Source organism: Ambystoma mexicanum, chromosome 14, assembly GCF_040938575.1.
Source record: "Ambystoma mexicanum isolate Mex_15411 chromosome 14, UKY_AmexF1_1, whole genome shotgun sequence".
Lineage (NCBI taxonomy): Eukaryota > Metazoa > Chordata > Amphibia > Caudata > Ambystomatidae > Ambystoma > Ambystoma mexicanum.
The window spans coordinates 607,740,540-607,755,198 of NC_090940.1; the positions used below are offsets into that span (position 1 = coordinate 607,740,540).

A 14,659-nucleotide genomic window follows, 5' to 3' on the forward strand; every position below is an offset into this window, starting at 1 on the left:
ACTCCCAAGCATCGCCGCCAAACACATCTAAAGCAGATTGGCACTCAAGAACCGGGAACATCCGAGCTGCACCCATCAACACCACAAGTTTCGCATCTGCCTTTCCCATTGTCCCTCTAATCACCCCCCTTTTTTCTTACAGAGCCAAGTGTAGTGAGGCCACCATTGTGCCAGATAGGCGCTATCCAAGACCACTTACATTACATTACATAACATAATACCATCCGATGACTGACTCTGGAACAGAGGACTCTTCATGTTAAGGGGAGTGCAGAATACTGTGTCGCACCTGAGGATATCTCATCCCCAATTCCCAGGGACCCTCCACCCAGGTGATCCTCCCTCGCTTCTCCACACCCAGGGTCAGCATCCAAGAGTGATGCCTTTCCCTGGCCACCTGAGAAGAACACCCAAGGGAATTATATGTGAGGATGCCCTCTGGTTTCTCACAACTTCCTGACACAGACGATCCTTAGGGAAATCCCATCTGAGTATAGGGCATGCTAGGCCTTTCTCCGCCCCCTCCTTTAATTTAGTAAAGGTTTATAGCCCAAACTTTTTTCAGTTGTCTGTGTCTACTTCATGATGCCTTCACAGGTAGGACATTGTTATTTTGGGGGGGGTGTGAGGTCTTGCTGGAGATCGTCGCGTGGACATGTAATGAGGGGGCACACGGACCATCAGGGGTAGGGGGGCGTAAAATAATGAACAGTAGTGAAGCCAAATATAAACCTGTGTGGCTGTGTTTATATGAGGCACCCACACTGCACAGTGCGCCACCAGCTGGGATTGAACAAAATGTTTCATATTGGATTAAAACGTGATGGCAGTGATAAATAACCATCTATAAAGAAAAATAACGCCGTGTTCTTCATGACATCACTAATCTCCAGGAATCATGGTGCCCTAGAGAAACCACACTGAAGTCACCTGAGTCCTTGGGCCTCATTACACGGAAGGCGGTGATCCAGGGTGCTATTAGCACCCTGGACCATGCCGGTAAATTACCGGCACCGCCTTGGCGGAAAGGGGATTTACCGCCCCATTCCAAGGTTGGTGGGGCGGTAAATCCCCCTTCCGCCATTGCCCTTCCCCATTCCCATTTCTGCCCCATAGGGCTCTATGGGAATGGGGAAGGCGCTAATTACGGCACCGCAATTTTGCGGTGCCGTAATTAGCTCCGAGGTCCCTTAGCAGGTTGGTTTTTAACGCCTGCAAAAAGCAGGCGTTAAAACACCAACCCGCTAAGGGACCTCGTAGTAAGGCAGTAATGGTTAACGGTCACCGTTACCATTAACGGTGGCCGTTAACCATTACCGCCTTCCGTGTAATGAGGCCTCTTGAATATGCGTTTCCCTGCCTGCAGGAGTACCGTTTGCCTGACCTTGGGCTAGTGTGAATCCTACTGCCCCCCTTACACCACCACAAGGCTAATGCTAAACCACAAGCACAATGGCAACACAAAATCAACATGCACGCTTGGCAGTCACATCCGTGACACATTGCATCGCACGTCCTCCCATCGGGTGGACCCTCAGGTATACTCAATGGACAAACCACATTTTCCTGTGAGGATTTGTATAAATGGCAACATATTGGCTGGAATGACTAAGTAACAGTATCCTGAAATATAATTCTGAAACATATCATATGAAAACCATCCCTTACTTACAATCATCAAAGTCTACCATATAAATGTGGATATCTGGGTGAAGGGCTCATAGGTGTAAAACATAGCGTATCGTAGCATATAAGTTGCTGTTGTATAGGACCTGCCAGTGTTATTTTTCAGCAGTCTTCTGAAAGTGTATGCCTTAATAGTGCATGTCATTTCAGTTATTGGATGACTTTGAAGTTGCGCTTTTATTACTGAACACTTCGTTTATCGGCGACAGCACTGCGAGCTCCGAGCAGCTCTTGCTGTATACACGCAGCTTCCTGGAGGAGGCCGTGTGGGACACCATCACGTGACTTGTCACGTGACATCAGACGAACCATTTAAACAGCTGTAGAGCACCCTTGCGGCAGAAGGGCTGATGCTGTTAGGCTGTCTGGCTGGGTCTGGGGCCACGAAGACTACACAAAGATTACAAGTAAGTTCTAAGTGGATTCATGCACTGATAATGATACTGCACTGATAATATTACCAAGCGCACTTGATAAAGGTGGGGCCAAGGAAACAGACATTGCTCCATGCCCGAGATAGGGAGGAAAAAGGCATTATTTTTGCAAGTGTTGGAAATTCCTTGTTTGGCTCGTATCCGATAAATTACGGGAGACTGTTGAGGCTTTGTCCTCTTTCATCCCGTGAGGTACGTATATTTGACATTTTGCAATTAAAAACTCTGGTGAAAACTACCATGTCAACATGGTATAATTTGAGAAGTGGCCCATTGGTAGAGACACAAAGTGACCAGGAGGTGGAAAGCTCATTGAGTCATAATGCTCTACGACAGGATGATACTATGTATGAGTTGCAAATGAGTATCCCGGCGGGCCAGACAGGGTTTACACACGTACAAATCCATAACCCTGCTACTGCCAACTATACTGGGAGAGATGACCCTAGTAATACGGTCTCCTCATTAGTTTCTACACTTAAACGAGGAAAGGATTACACACTTACAACTACAAACATCAAGGGGACCATAGAACAATACTTTAAGACAAGAGGGCATAGAAATCTGCCTGATGGCAGAGAAGGTTTGCAAACTCCTACGCTATATAAAGCTAAATCAGCAGAAGAGATAGGAAACACTACCTCTCCAATTGCAAACCTAGACCTCTCAGAAGGCAGCAACCTGTCTGCTATTCTACCACAGGGGGCACCAGATCCTGATCCTCATCTGAATGTAACAGAAAACACCAGAAGCGAATTGAGGGATCATTCGGCTTCGAGCCTACCACAAAACCCATATGAGCAGATCCCTCTGAGAAGCCAACCATAGTGGGGCTTTCCAACGCCATAAATAGTGCAATTCTACCATCAATAACATCACTTGCAGACGTTTTAGCATCACAAAAAATGGAGAAAGCGGAAATTAAGACTATGCTTCAGAACATAAGTTCAGAAAGAAAGGAAACCAATTTAATGCTACAAAATTTTATTCAGACCCAGGGGAATTGCAAGGGGCTTGAGCAGCTGCCACGGGCTGATTCCCTAAAAGTTCGATCCCTCTCCACCTGGGACGACACGCCACTATCCTCATCAGTGATGGAAGAGTTTTGCCGCTTAGCACATTTGGCGGACACCGATATACAAGATGAGGTGATTTGTATAGAAGAAGACTCGTCTCAGAAACAAAGTACTGCTGAGGAGGAAGAGAATCCCGTAGAGGAAAGGGCAGGTCAAATACCTCAAAGGAGGAGGAGGAGGAGAAAAAAGAAACAAAAAAATGCAAGACATAAATCACAACAGCCCATCAGACAAGAAAAGAAATCCAAAAATATGAAAGCAAAAAAATCAACTCATGGTGATGCAAATAAGTTCATTAATAGCCTAGCTAACCTATCGAAAACTTCAAATAAAGATAAGAAAAATAAAGGAGAGAAACCTTGCCCAGAAAAAGAGAGGGAGTCCCCTGATGATCAGGACTCAGAGAAGAACAAGAAAGAACTAAACGCTACATTGAGGCCCGCTATTAAAAATGCCCCTAATAAAACAGTAGGAATACAAATAAAAATCTGGAAAACACAAGAGGCCCAGTGGGGGGAATCCTCCCACCACTGATAGTGGGGAAATCAATAAAGTGGGCCCCAATTTTTCTCCCTAGAGCCAAATTGGCTCCAACAAACTTGCCCCAGTCTAAAGCCCCGGCTCTAAAAATAGCCCCAATCTTCATTCAAGAACAAAAAAAAACATTAACAAAATCAGTAGAAACCCAGGAGAAAAGACATGAAATAACAAGCGGAAGCCCACCACCAAACCAAAGTCAAGAAGAGTTGACATCACTGCCTATAAGAGAAGAAGACTCAAGACAGACTATTCCTGCAGAACAAGCCAACCCTAATGACGCTGGATCAAGAAAGGAGGAGGTGTAAAACAAAAGGATAGAAAGGGAATCATCACTTGGGAAAAATCCTTTTGCAGTCCTGCGGCTTTGGCTCAAAGGTCATAAAGATAAAATGAATTGCAAATATTTGAATAGAGGGTCACTCCTGATGCTTTTTAAAAATATACCAGATTTATATCTTTTTTCATCAAAAGAGATTGAGTATGTTAGATTCCCGGACCACCAGCTGACTCATTTAGTGGAAGTTGGGTTCACATCTAATATAGGGGCAAGGGCAATCCAGGACGCTGCAGACCTTTTACAAAAACAAGGTATAACTATATATGAAGATATGCCCTCAGACATCAGGGCTGGGGAAGGAAAGGAGGATGGAACAATGGAAGGGGGACAAATTAAAAAATATCAAGTAAAGGAAATGTCAGCTGTAGCACAGGGTAAAATTGAGGGAGAGAAATTGACAATGTGGGCGCTCCTACCAGAGATTATAACACAGGTGTGCCAAAAAATTGGTGTAGGCGAGACATGTCTTTAGCTGGGAGAGTATGAGGGTGGTAAGCTGGAATACGGGAGGTTCCGGTTCTTTTAAGAACCTCAATATGAGATCAGAAGTATTTGGTAAGAACGATATAATCCTCCTACAGGAGACATGGTTAGTTAACGCACCAGAATTAGAAGGCTTTATAATAACCACCCAAGCCGCAACAACAAGGGGGAAAGGAAGACCAAAGGGAGGTATGCTAGTTGCCTGCAATGCCACTCGTTTCAAGTATGTGATAATAATCTCAGACGAACAAGAGGGGATCTTGGCAGTAAAATGTGTGGGCGCAACTCCTAAAGGATCGAAACAGATAATAGCAGTAAATTTGTACTGGAATCTGGAATCCGTAAAGCTTGCCACTTTCCTGGATGTTTTGTCCAGTATGCTGACTAAAATAAAATTAACTCATCCAGATACATATGTTTTGGTGGCGGGGGACTTAAATTCTCAATGTGTTGAAAGTGGTAAAAAGAAAGGAGTACCGAAATACAAGGCCATCTCCCCTAATGGAAATATTTGGGGGTCCTTCTTTAAAGAATGGGACCTGAGAATGGGAAATGTATCATTAGAAGGAGACATCCCGCCAGCAAGCACATGGTCCCGGGGAGCATCAGAATCCACTTTGGACTATATGTTTATGTCCCCTAGCATGTCATATCAATGTGAAACCATGAGAATAAAAGAGGGTGGTACAAGTGACCACAAACGATTAGAGATAGCAGTCAAATGGCAAGATGTAAGGTTTGAAAAGAGGCTGAAAGAGCACTTCATAGTGAACAACCAAAAAAATAATTTAGTGAAATATCACAGAGAAGGAGTGAAACTGAATAAAGCCCTGGATAAATACAGTCTTGAAACCGGCAACAGAAAATTGAAAGATATGTGCGATCCTCATGTTTTCCACGATTTTTTGTGGTCGGTTGAGGCCCCCAGTCCAGCGGTGGGCCAAATGAAAAAAACGTATAAGCACACATTTGATGAACACACATGGGAGCAGAAGCGTGAGATGCAGTGGGCCATAAATGCTATTAAAAGGGAGGAATGGCTTAAATCTATTAGAGAGACCAAAATAAAGTCCATCAAAAACAAATATAAACAATGGTCGAAGCAACAACGTATGGCCCGTGCCCAGAAAGATGGGGAAACCATGCTCAAGGCCGTCCTAAATAAGAACTCACAGAATTTTTGGTCTCTCATCAACCAACAATCTATAGATCAAGTTGGAGCCTTATCAAACATGGTTACTGAAACAGAGTGGGTAGAATTTCTATCAAAGAAATATGCTCAAACTAAGGGGGAGCCGTCTTTTCCCACTTTTGGGGGCCAGTGGATTTTGGACACAACAGAAGAGGAGATTTACACCCTTATAATGAAATCTTCAGCTTCAAGGGCAGCAGGCCCCAGCGGCTTAACATATCAAGTCCTGAAGGGAAACCCCAAAAGGTGGTCCTACTTGCTAAACACACTGTTTCATGGAATTCTGAGGTCTAAAAAGATTCCCTCATCTTGGAAATCGGGAGTCATCGTCCCTATATTTAAAAAGGGGGATCGAAGAGACCCCTTAAATTATAGACCAATTACCCTCCTTGATGTGGAAAGTAAGCTGTTTACCAGTTTAATACTGAGAGACTTGGAAACTTGGGCTGAACAAAATAAGATCTTGCCAAAACAACAGACAGGCTTCCGAAAGGGGCACTCCACTTCGCTTAATGGTATAGTACTTGCCACCCTCTGTAATAGTAAGACCGGGGGGCAAGAATCACGACTCTATGGTGCTTTCATAGATTTATCAAGTGCCTTTGATCTCGTGAATCGACTATGGTCCATATTAAAAGATAGAGGAGCTCCGACCCATCTCATCGACATATTGGTCGCCCTCCATGAAGGCATCACGGTCCAAGTAAAACTTAGCGAAGATGGACTTTTATCAACACACATCCCCGTGAAGAGGGGGGTGAGACAGGGGTGTATGGTCGCTCCCTTTTTGTTCAACTTCTATGCAGCCGATTTTGGACAGGAGGTAGAGACAGCAGCACTGAGCAGTGGCAAGTTAGGCACAAATGTAATTAAGTGGCTGATGTATGATGACGACATTGTCCTCCTGGACAACACACCGTGGGGCTCCAGAGGCTACTAAATGCCCTGGATCAATACATGAAAGATAACGACCTCAAGGTAAATCCGGAAAAATAGAAAATAGTAATTTTTGGAAAGAAAGGTGGTAAAGAAGGTAAATACTGCCGGGCAGTGGGGGGCAAACGAATACCTGTAACGGAGGAGGTCATTTATTTGGGTTATATCCTGTATGCTACACCCAGAGTTTGCACGATACGGGCAGAGATGCTACAAAAATGCCCCCAATTGACGGCTCAACTGCAAAAAATCATCAAGCAATATTGTAGGTTCTCTCTCCTCCCTGCTATCCGCTTTTATCGAGCAAAGATCGTCCCTGTTCTCCTATATGGTTTAGAGGCAAAACCACTAGCTTGGTCAATGGACTGGCAGACATTAGAAGCGAAGATCTGGAAAAAAGCCTTACGTCTTCCAAACAGCTTGCCAATGGCCAGTAGTTTGCGCTTTGAGTTGGGTCTCTCATCATTAGGGGTCCAAGCAGATTGGAAACTTCTATCTCTTTTCAATCTGATAACCAACCCAAAGCGTAACACATTATATGAAGACTTAAGAGTCCATTTGAGCCATGCATTAGTGGGGCTACTGTGTGATTTAAAAAAAAAAGATCCCAAGAAATCCTAGCCAGATGTAATAGTGAGAGTGAGATAGATACTTTAACCACAAACCCCATGAAGATCAAGAGGGAGCTACTATCATCAGATTGGATAATGACAATAGATAGTACACGATCGTCGACAGTGGCTCCCTCACTTTCACCAGCGGACAAGAGCCTCAGTTCTTTAGCAAATTATTTGTTGAAATTCCCGGATGCAGAAGTGAGACAAAATTTTCTCAGACTTCGTCTGGGTTTGACACGTACAGGAGCTGTTCTTGCGAGATGGGGTTGGGGGGAGAGGAGCAATCATTTATGTGCCAAATGTCGAGACCCAAAAGACAAGTCATTGGAGCATCTTTTAAGATTCTGCGAAGGAACATGGGAGGTGCGAAAGAAACGTTTGGAACGTTTTGTTTGCTCTAATGACTGGTTGTTATCAGAAGACTTTTGGGTGAGAATGACTTCAGGTCACGAAACGGCATTGACTATAAACGTGGTCAGAGTCCTACAACAATTAGGCTTCACTGGAAATTAAAAGTTCTCAAAGTATCTAGACTGAAATAGGGAAGACAAGAAAATGTGGAGGAAAATGCTGAATCTTTTATCAATTGTCTTTTAATGAGTTGCAAAAAATGTAAAGTTATCTTCTTTTCTTTTTAGTAAGTTCTTTTTTTTTCTTTTTGTACTTGTGAAAAAAAACAGGTTTGGTTTATACCACAATAAAATAAAATTTTTAAAAAATACTAAAACAAAATAGTGCATGTCAATGAGTTTCTTGCACTTACATCCAGTTAAAAACAAGAACCAGCGAAGGCTATAATTTAGGCTTTGGTGTAAGTAGTGTAAAGGCATTTGTAAGGCACTGACATCTTTTGATTGGGCCTCATTAGAGATCCACACCAGCAGCCTGTCGTGGGGCTGCAGGTGTATAAAAAGAGACAAGTGCAGCAAAGCAGTAAGCAATTAGGAGGCCTGTGTGGAGGAAGCCAGCAGGGGACAGTGCTTCGGAGGAGGCAGCCGTGGTGGGACCAGAGGTTGAGCCAGTACGCCGGAAAACATCCTAGAAGACTTACACAGCCCGTAGCCAGGGAGCTGTGTAAGTATTTGCGGCCTGGGAGCATCTGTGAACCGTGCTCAGCTGCAGGTTGCTGCGGGAAAGCACCAAGAAGAAGGGATGCCCACCGTGCCCAGAAAGCGGTATACTGGGAGCCGGTGTGCAGAGAAAGACACACGGTAGGCAAGCAGAGCGTGACAGAAGGAGTTGCCACAAGCCGGTGAGGGTCAGGGTAAGTAGCGTCAATGCCGGGGCACTCCTACAAGGTTTTTGAATACCGAACTGAATTGCACTTTAAAAATTACACGAAACAATGCTTATTGAATACCGAACTAAATGGAACTTTGAAAGTTAAGCGAAGCAATGCTTATTGAATACCGAAAACAATGAAACTTTAAAACTAAGTCAAGCAAATGCTTTTTAAATACTGAAAAGAATGAAACTTTAAAATACAGTGAATCCAATGCATATTGAATACCGAACAAAAGGGAACTTTATAATTGAGCAGCATGAATGTTTATCAGACCCTGAATTGAATGAACTACTGCATTTAAGCATTCTAAGTGTGAAATGGGATAAATGCAAGCAATTAAAGTGAATAACCCAAATGCCCAGGTGAAAACAGTTACAGAAGAGGGCACACGGGTGATAGAGAAGCATAAGAAGGGGGCTGTGAGTAAAACACCCTCAACTGAACTTTTATGAATGGATGCAGGGCGACAAGGCCTAAAAGTCTGGAAAGGATTTGTGACAAGTGATGGCCGAACCAAGAGGCTGAGAAGGAAAAGCAAAAGGATTGTAAAGCTACACATCAAAGGCAAGAGGCATAAAGTCAGGGATCTTGGCTATATGGCCTGTAATGTGTGGACAGTTTGGTCTGACAACTGGGCCTAGACCAGTGAGCCCTCAATGTTGAAAATCCAAAGATATTATGGTGATGAAGTGAAAGTCTTGGGGAAGGGAACCCTGAGACTTGAGGAGCTACATTGTGTGGTTGTGAGAACAAAGCATCAAGACCTTTTTGTTTCTTTGTGAACTGTGGTGCTTGAAACTTGGGGAAGGGAACCCAGAGGACTTGTTTTGAACTATATTGAACTGGAGAAAGTTAATCTTAAGGCTTATACTTGGGGAGGGGGAGCTGAAAGATGGAAGAAGCTGGGAACTTTGAGTTGAACACTATGGCTTTTGACTTTGATATCCCTACACTTTGGTTAGCTTTAGTTGTGAGGGCAATGATATGTTTTGGCCACAGACAGACTTTTAAGTTGAACTCTTTGACACAGACTTTCCTTAGTTTCATTTGGGTAGGGAAAGCCCACCTTAGTATAGGGCAGGTTAGGCCTTCTACCATGCTGACATTTGATGTAATAAACTATTTTACTTTGTACCTTAAGCCTGTTGTCTGTGTCTTGCTTCATGATACCCTTGCAAAGTCCAAAGCAAATGTCTGTCTGTGTCCAAATCCTATACTTGCCCTCACATCTAATTGTCTACAATGTGTAGGGATGTCAACATCAAAATAAGCAGTGTTCCTATACAAGTGCACAGCTTCTCCCAGCTCTTGGTTTGTAAAAGGGTTTCCCTTCCTCAAGTTCAAAATAGTTTACAATGCACAGGGGTTCCCTTCCCCAAGCTTTCAAGTCTTTCAACTTTCCAAAACAACACATTTCAAAGGCACACTTCCCAGCTCTTGTGAGTTGCTTACCTTTCTCCAATTTCATATAGTTCAGTTCCTTAATTTCAGATCACACACAAGTTCCTTGCTATTCAAACACAAGCTTTTTCATGGGTGCTTTCCGTGGCTTTTCCACTGATGGGTGTACTCGGTCTAGGTGCAGTTGTCAGACCACACGGTCCACCCATTACAGGTCACGCATCCAACACACCTTTCTTTCTTCTTCTTCATATGAACGTTACCACTGCTTAAGCTTTACAGTGGTGCTTGATTCATTCTCATTTCGCATCCTCATGATGCTTTCACTGCTTGTTTGTCACATTCACTTGTTGCACTTTCACATACTCTCCTGGCTCTTGCCAATGCTTGTTCACTAAAGTTACACAGTTCCTTATACTCTTATGGCTCTTGCCAATGCTTGTTTGCCAATGCTTGTTCACTCAAATTACACAGTTCCTTATATTCTCATGGCTCTTGCCAATGCTTGTTTGTGAATGCTTGTTTTCTCAAATTACACAGTTCCTTATATTCTCATGGCTCTTGCCAATGCTTGTTTTCTCAAATTACACAGTTCCTTATATTCTCATGGCTCTTGCCAATGCTTGTTTGCCAATGCTTGCTTTCTCAAATTACACATTTCCTTATATTCTCATGGCTCTTGCCAATGCTTTTTTGCCAATGCTTGTTTGCTCAAATTACACAGTTCCTTATATTCTCATGGCTCTTGCCAATGCTTGTTTGCCAATGCTTGTTCACTCAAGTTACACAGTTCCTTATACTCTTATGGCTCTTGCCAATGCTCGTTTGCCAATGCTTGTTTTCTCAAATTACACACTTCCTTATATTCTCATATCTTTTGCCAATGCTTGCTTGCCAATGCTTGCTATCTCAAATTACACAGTTCCTTATATTCTCATGGCTCTTGCCAATGCTTGTTTGCCAATGCTTGCTTTCTCAAATTACACGTTTCCTTATATTCTCATGGCTCTTGCCAATGCTTTTTTGCCAATGCTTGTTTTCTCAAATTACACAGTTCCTTATATTCTCATGGCTCTTGCCAATGCTTGTTTGCCAATGCTTGTTCACTCAAGTTACACAGTTTCTTATACTCTTATGGCTCTTACCAATGCTCGTTTGCCAATGCTTGTTTTCTCAAATTACACAGTTCCTTATATTCTCATAGCTTTTGCCAGTGCGTGTTTGCCAATGCTTGCTATCTCAAATTACACAGTTCCTTAGATTCTCATGGCTCTTGCCAATGCTTGTTTGCCAATACTTGTTTCTCAAATTACACAGTTCCTTATATTCTCATGGCTCTTGCCAATGCTTATTTGCCAATGCTTGCTTTCTCAAATTACACAGTTCCTTATATCAGGAAGTTCCACAAACTTGCTTTCAATCAGATCGATATTCAAAAAGTGCTTACTTTCTTTTTTTTTAAATGTATTTGATTTTAATTGTATAAAACAATTTTTACAAAGTCGTGCGGACATGACTCTATCTCATTAAACTTCTATAGTTCTTTCAATTCGAAGTATCATAACGTCAGCCCAAGCATACAGCTAGTCACTCTCTCTAATATTTTCTTATCTCAACTATTTTCATCCTTTGTTAGAGAGTCCTGGCCGATCTTTCTAAAGAGTCCCACGACTGCTATCACCCAGAGCGTCTTTTCACCGCTTATCAGGCGGGCCCACCATTCTTGTTTGTCGTAGACCTGGATGTCTTTAAACAAGGGTCCCAACCAGAGGGTTCTTTCATTTTTCACTCCTGTACATGATAGCAGAAGGTGTTTTATAGACTCAGTCTGGTTATCTTGAGAGCAAAAGCGACAATTGTTTGATTCTCCTTCACGTCTCATTGCTAGTATTTCGTTTGTGCAATTCAGATTTAGGGGGATTCTCATGAAACTTTTCCTCATTGCTTTATCTGGAAATTTTACGAGGTACGGAAGCACCTCATTTATTTTTTGGGGATTTATCGGTAGCTCTTTTGTCAGGATACATTGCTCAGCAGCCAACTGAGTCTCAATCCAGTCTAGTTCTACCAACTTTTTGTTTACTTTCAATGGATTGCCAATCAGTTCTTCTTCTGAACTTCCAATTTTTTCCAAAAGCTGCCTGTTCTTGCTTCTCCATGATGTAGGCATTTGGTTTTCTTGGCTCAACATTTCTCTTCTGATTGTTTCCAGAGTAAATTTCGCTGAAGGCTGGATTATCTTCCTGTATAACATTAAACCATTTCTTTCTACTATTGCTTTCATAGATGTAAGGCTGAGTTCACGTCTAATCAGAACCACTGGAGTCGATTGCGGCAGTGCTAGAACTTGACCCCAAAAGAGGCCCTCTAATTTGTTCCATAATGAGTCCGGCAAGAGTGGCATCGCTTCTACACCAAATACTAGGCTTGGGATCACTTTTGACTTAAAGAATTTCAAGATAGGTTGTGTTGAGAAGCGACCATACTTTCTGTTGACTATTTTTGTTTGGACTATTAAATCTCCTGTCTTTGCTCTTAGATGTTCGTGCATCGGTGCTTCCATTCGGCTATTACTTAGTATGATTCCCAGATATTTAGAGTGTATTCCCTCTATGATCAAACGACATAACTTTTGTTTTTGTATTATTGAGTTCCAGATCATTTTGACTCAAGTAGGCCTTTAGATTGTCCATCTGCCTTTGCAAACCCACTGGGGTTTTATTATGTCGTCTGCATAGAGTATTCTAGGGATTTTTTCTTTCCCAAGTGCCGACGGGAACACTCTAATTTTTTCTTGGGATTCCTTATAGTCAGCTATGTAGGAGTTGTACAATGCTGGTGCTAGGGGGCAGCCCTGTTTTACCCCGCGTGCTGTCAAGATCTCCATTGATAATAATCCGGCTCTATTCAATCTGGCTCTCATTGCCGTCTTTGAGTACAAAGCCTTAATTAGTTCCAGGATCGGACCTGGGCACTTCCGATACGCCAACTTCTGCCACAAGTTGTCTCTGTTTACCTTGTCAAAAGCTTGCGCCAGGTCTACAAAGACTAGGTACAGCCGTGATCTACGTTCTAGAACTTTGGCTTTCAAGGAACTTATTAGCAGGATGTTCACCGAAGGGCCGCTGCCTCGTACAAAGCCTGTCTATAGTGGATCGTAATTATCGGTTTGATTGTTCACTTCTGGAAACCTTCTAGGGCAGAGATCAAAAGACTTTACCAATGGTATCTAATAGGGCAATCGGTCGGTACTGCTGTACGTCGGATTTATCGCCTCCTTTAAAAATTGGTACCACATTTGCTTTTTTCCATGAAGAAGGCACTGCACTGCATTCTACACAGTCTTGGAAAATGGCACTAATAAAGGAGGCCCATGCTTCCGGATTCTGTTGTTGTTGGATATCGCATCAGGTCCCACCGCCCGGGAACTGTTCAGTTTTCTGATCTTATCTTCGATTGACTTCTTATCGCTGGGAATTTTCCAAATTGATTTCTTAGCCAATCGTGGTTGATGATTCTTGTTTGCTGGATTTTTATATAGGTCAGAGAAATGGGATACCCACACGTGTTCTGCCGCGTTATTGCCAAGGGATGTTGTTGATTCTTTTGTCCCTGATCTCATCAAGCCCCAGAAGTCCCTAGAGTTCTTACCACTTATGGTGCGTAGCATGTGTTCGGAATCTACTGGGTATAGTTTATATCTTTGGTGCAGTATCCAAGATTTATATATTTTTTCTTCCTCCTTTGCTTTAATTATCAACGCTGGATTGCGTGATTTTATTGGCCATGCGTTTAATTTGTCTTAATGCTCTCCTCTTGGCTACTACCAATTTGTTATTAACATGAGTGGTTGGTTTTTGGTTGCCATAGCCTGGTTTCTTACTCACTTTGTGTACCTTTGTTAAGACAGATTTCTGAACTCTGTCCTGGAGGGGCAGAGGTTCAGAAGGCCAGAGGCCAGCCTAGTTTCTTGGAACAGGGTAACCTCTGGACAAGCCAGACCAATCAGGGTAGCGATTGCGGCGGTCAAGACTAGGTCTCAAGAGGGGTGAGGGTGACTGAAAGCCCGCAATGAGCACACAAAGCAAGGACACTTACAAATTACTCCAAGCAGGTCGTATATTAAAAATATATACACATTTATTACAAGGCCTTTGTAACATTGACCGTTGCGGGAAATCACAATAAAACTCAAGTAAACCAACACATACAAATCTAATACAATATATATACAAATACCAACTAGTCTAATGAGTTAGACGCACAAAATGTGTAGACCACCTAGATGGGGAGGAAAACAGGCAGTGTGAATAATAATTAGACGCAGTCCGCCTTCAGAGGCACCTAACTAAAAGGAAGTCCAAGCCCTACGAAGAGTGGAGCCTTGTGCTCAAAAGTACCTGCACACGCTGGTGCCAACGGGCAAAAAGGGGAGTCTCTTCGAGGGAATCAGGCAGTTTAGTTCGGTGAACAAATGAAGATGAACAGAGCTCCGCGACTCAAGCGCAGCCTCCACTGTGGGCAGAAGCAGAGCGCGAGTACGGAAAGGCGTGCTGTTAGACACAGCGGGGAAAAGCTATGGGCTCCTGCAGGAGGACGACCAGTTCCTAGCGATGCTACTCACCGGTCCTCGATGCAAGCAGACCCAGGCTTCTCCGCGTCAGTTTCAGTG

At 43.1% G+C, this 14,659-nt stretch overlaps 1 protein-coding gene across 1 annotated transcript in view; it reads left to right on the plus strand.

Moving 5' to 3' along the window:
- Positions 1 to 2,047: 2,047 nt before the first annotated feature.
- The window catches only part of LOC138527017 (rab9 effector protein with kelch motifs-like), a 92,720-nt gene continuing 80,108 nt past the window's right edge, over positions 2,048 to 14,659 (plus strand). The window contains exon 1 of the mRNA XM_069638003.1: positions 2,048 to 2,093. The gene's annotated coding sequence lies outside the window, so the exon portion shown is untranslated. The remainder of the gene's footprint in view (positions 2,094 to 14,659) is intronic.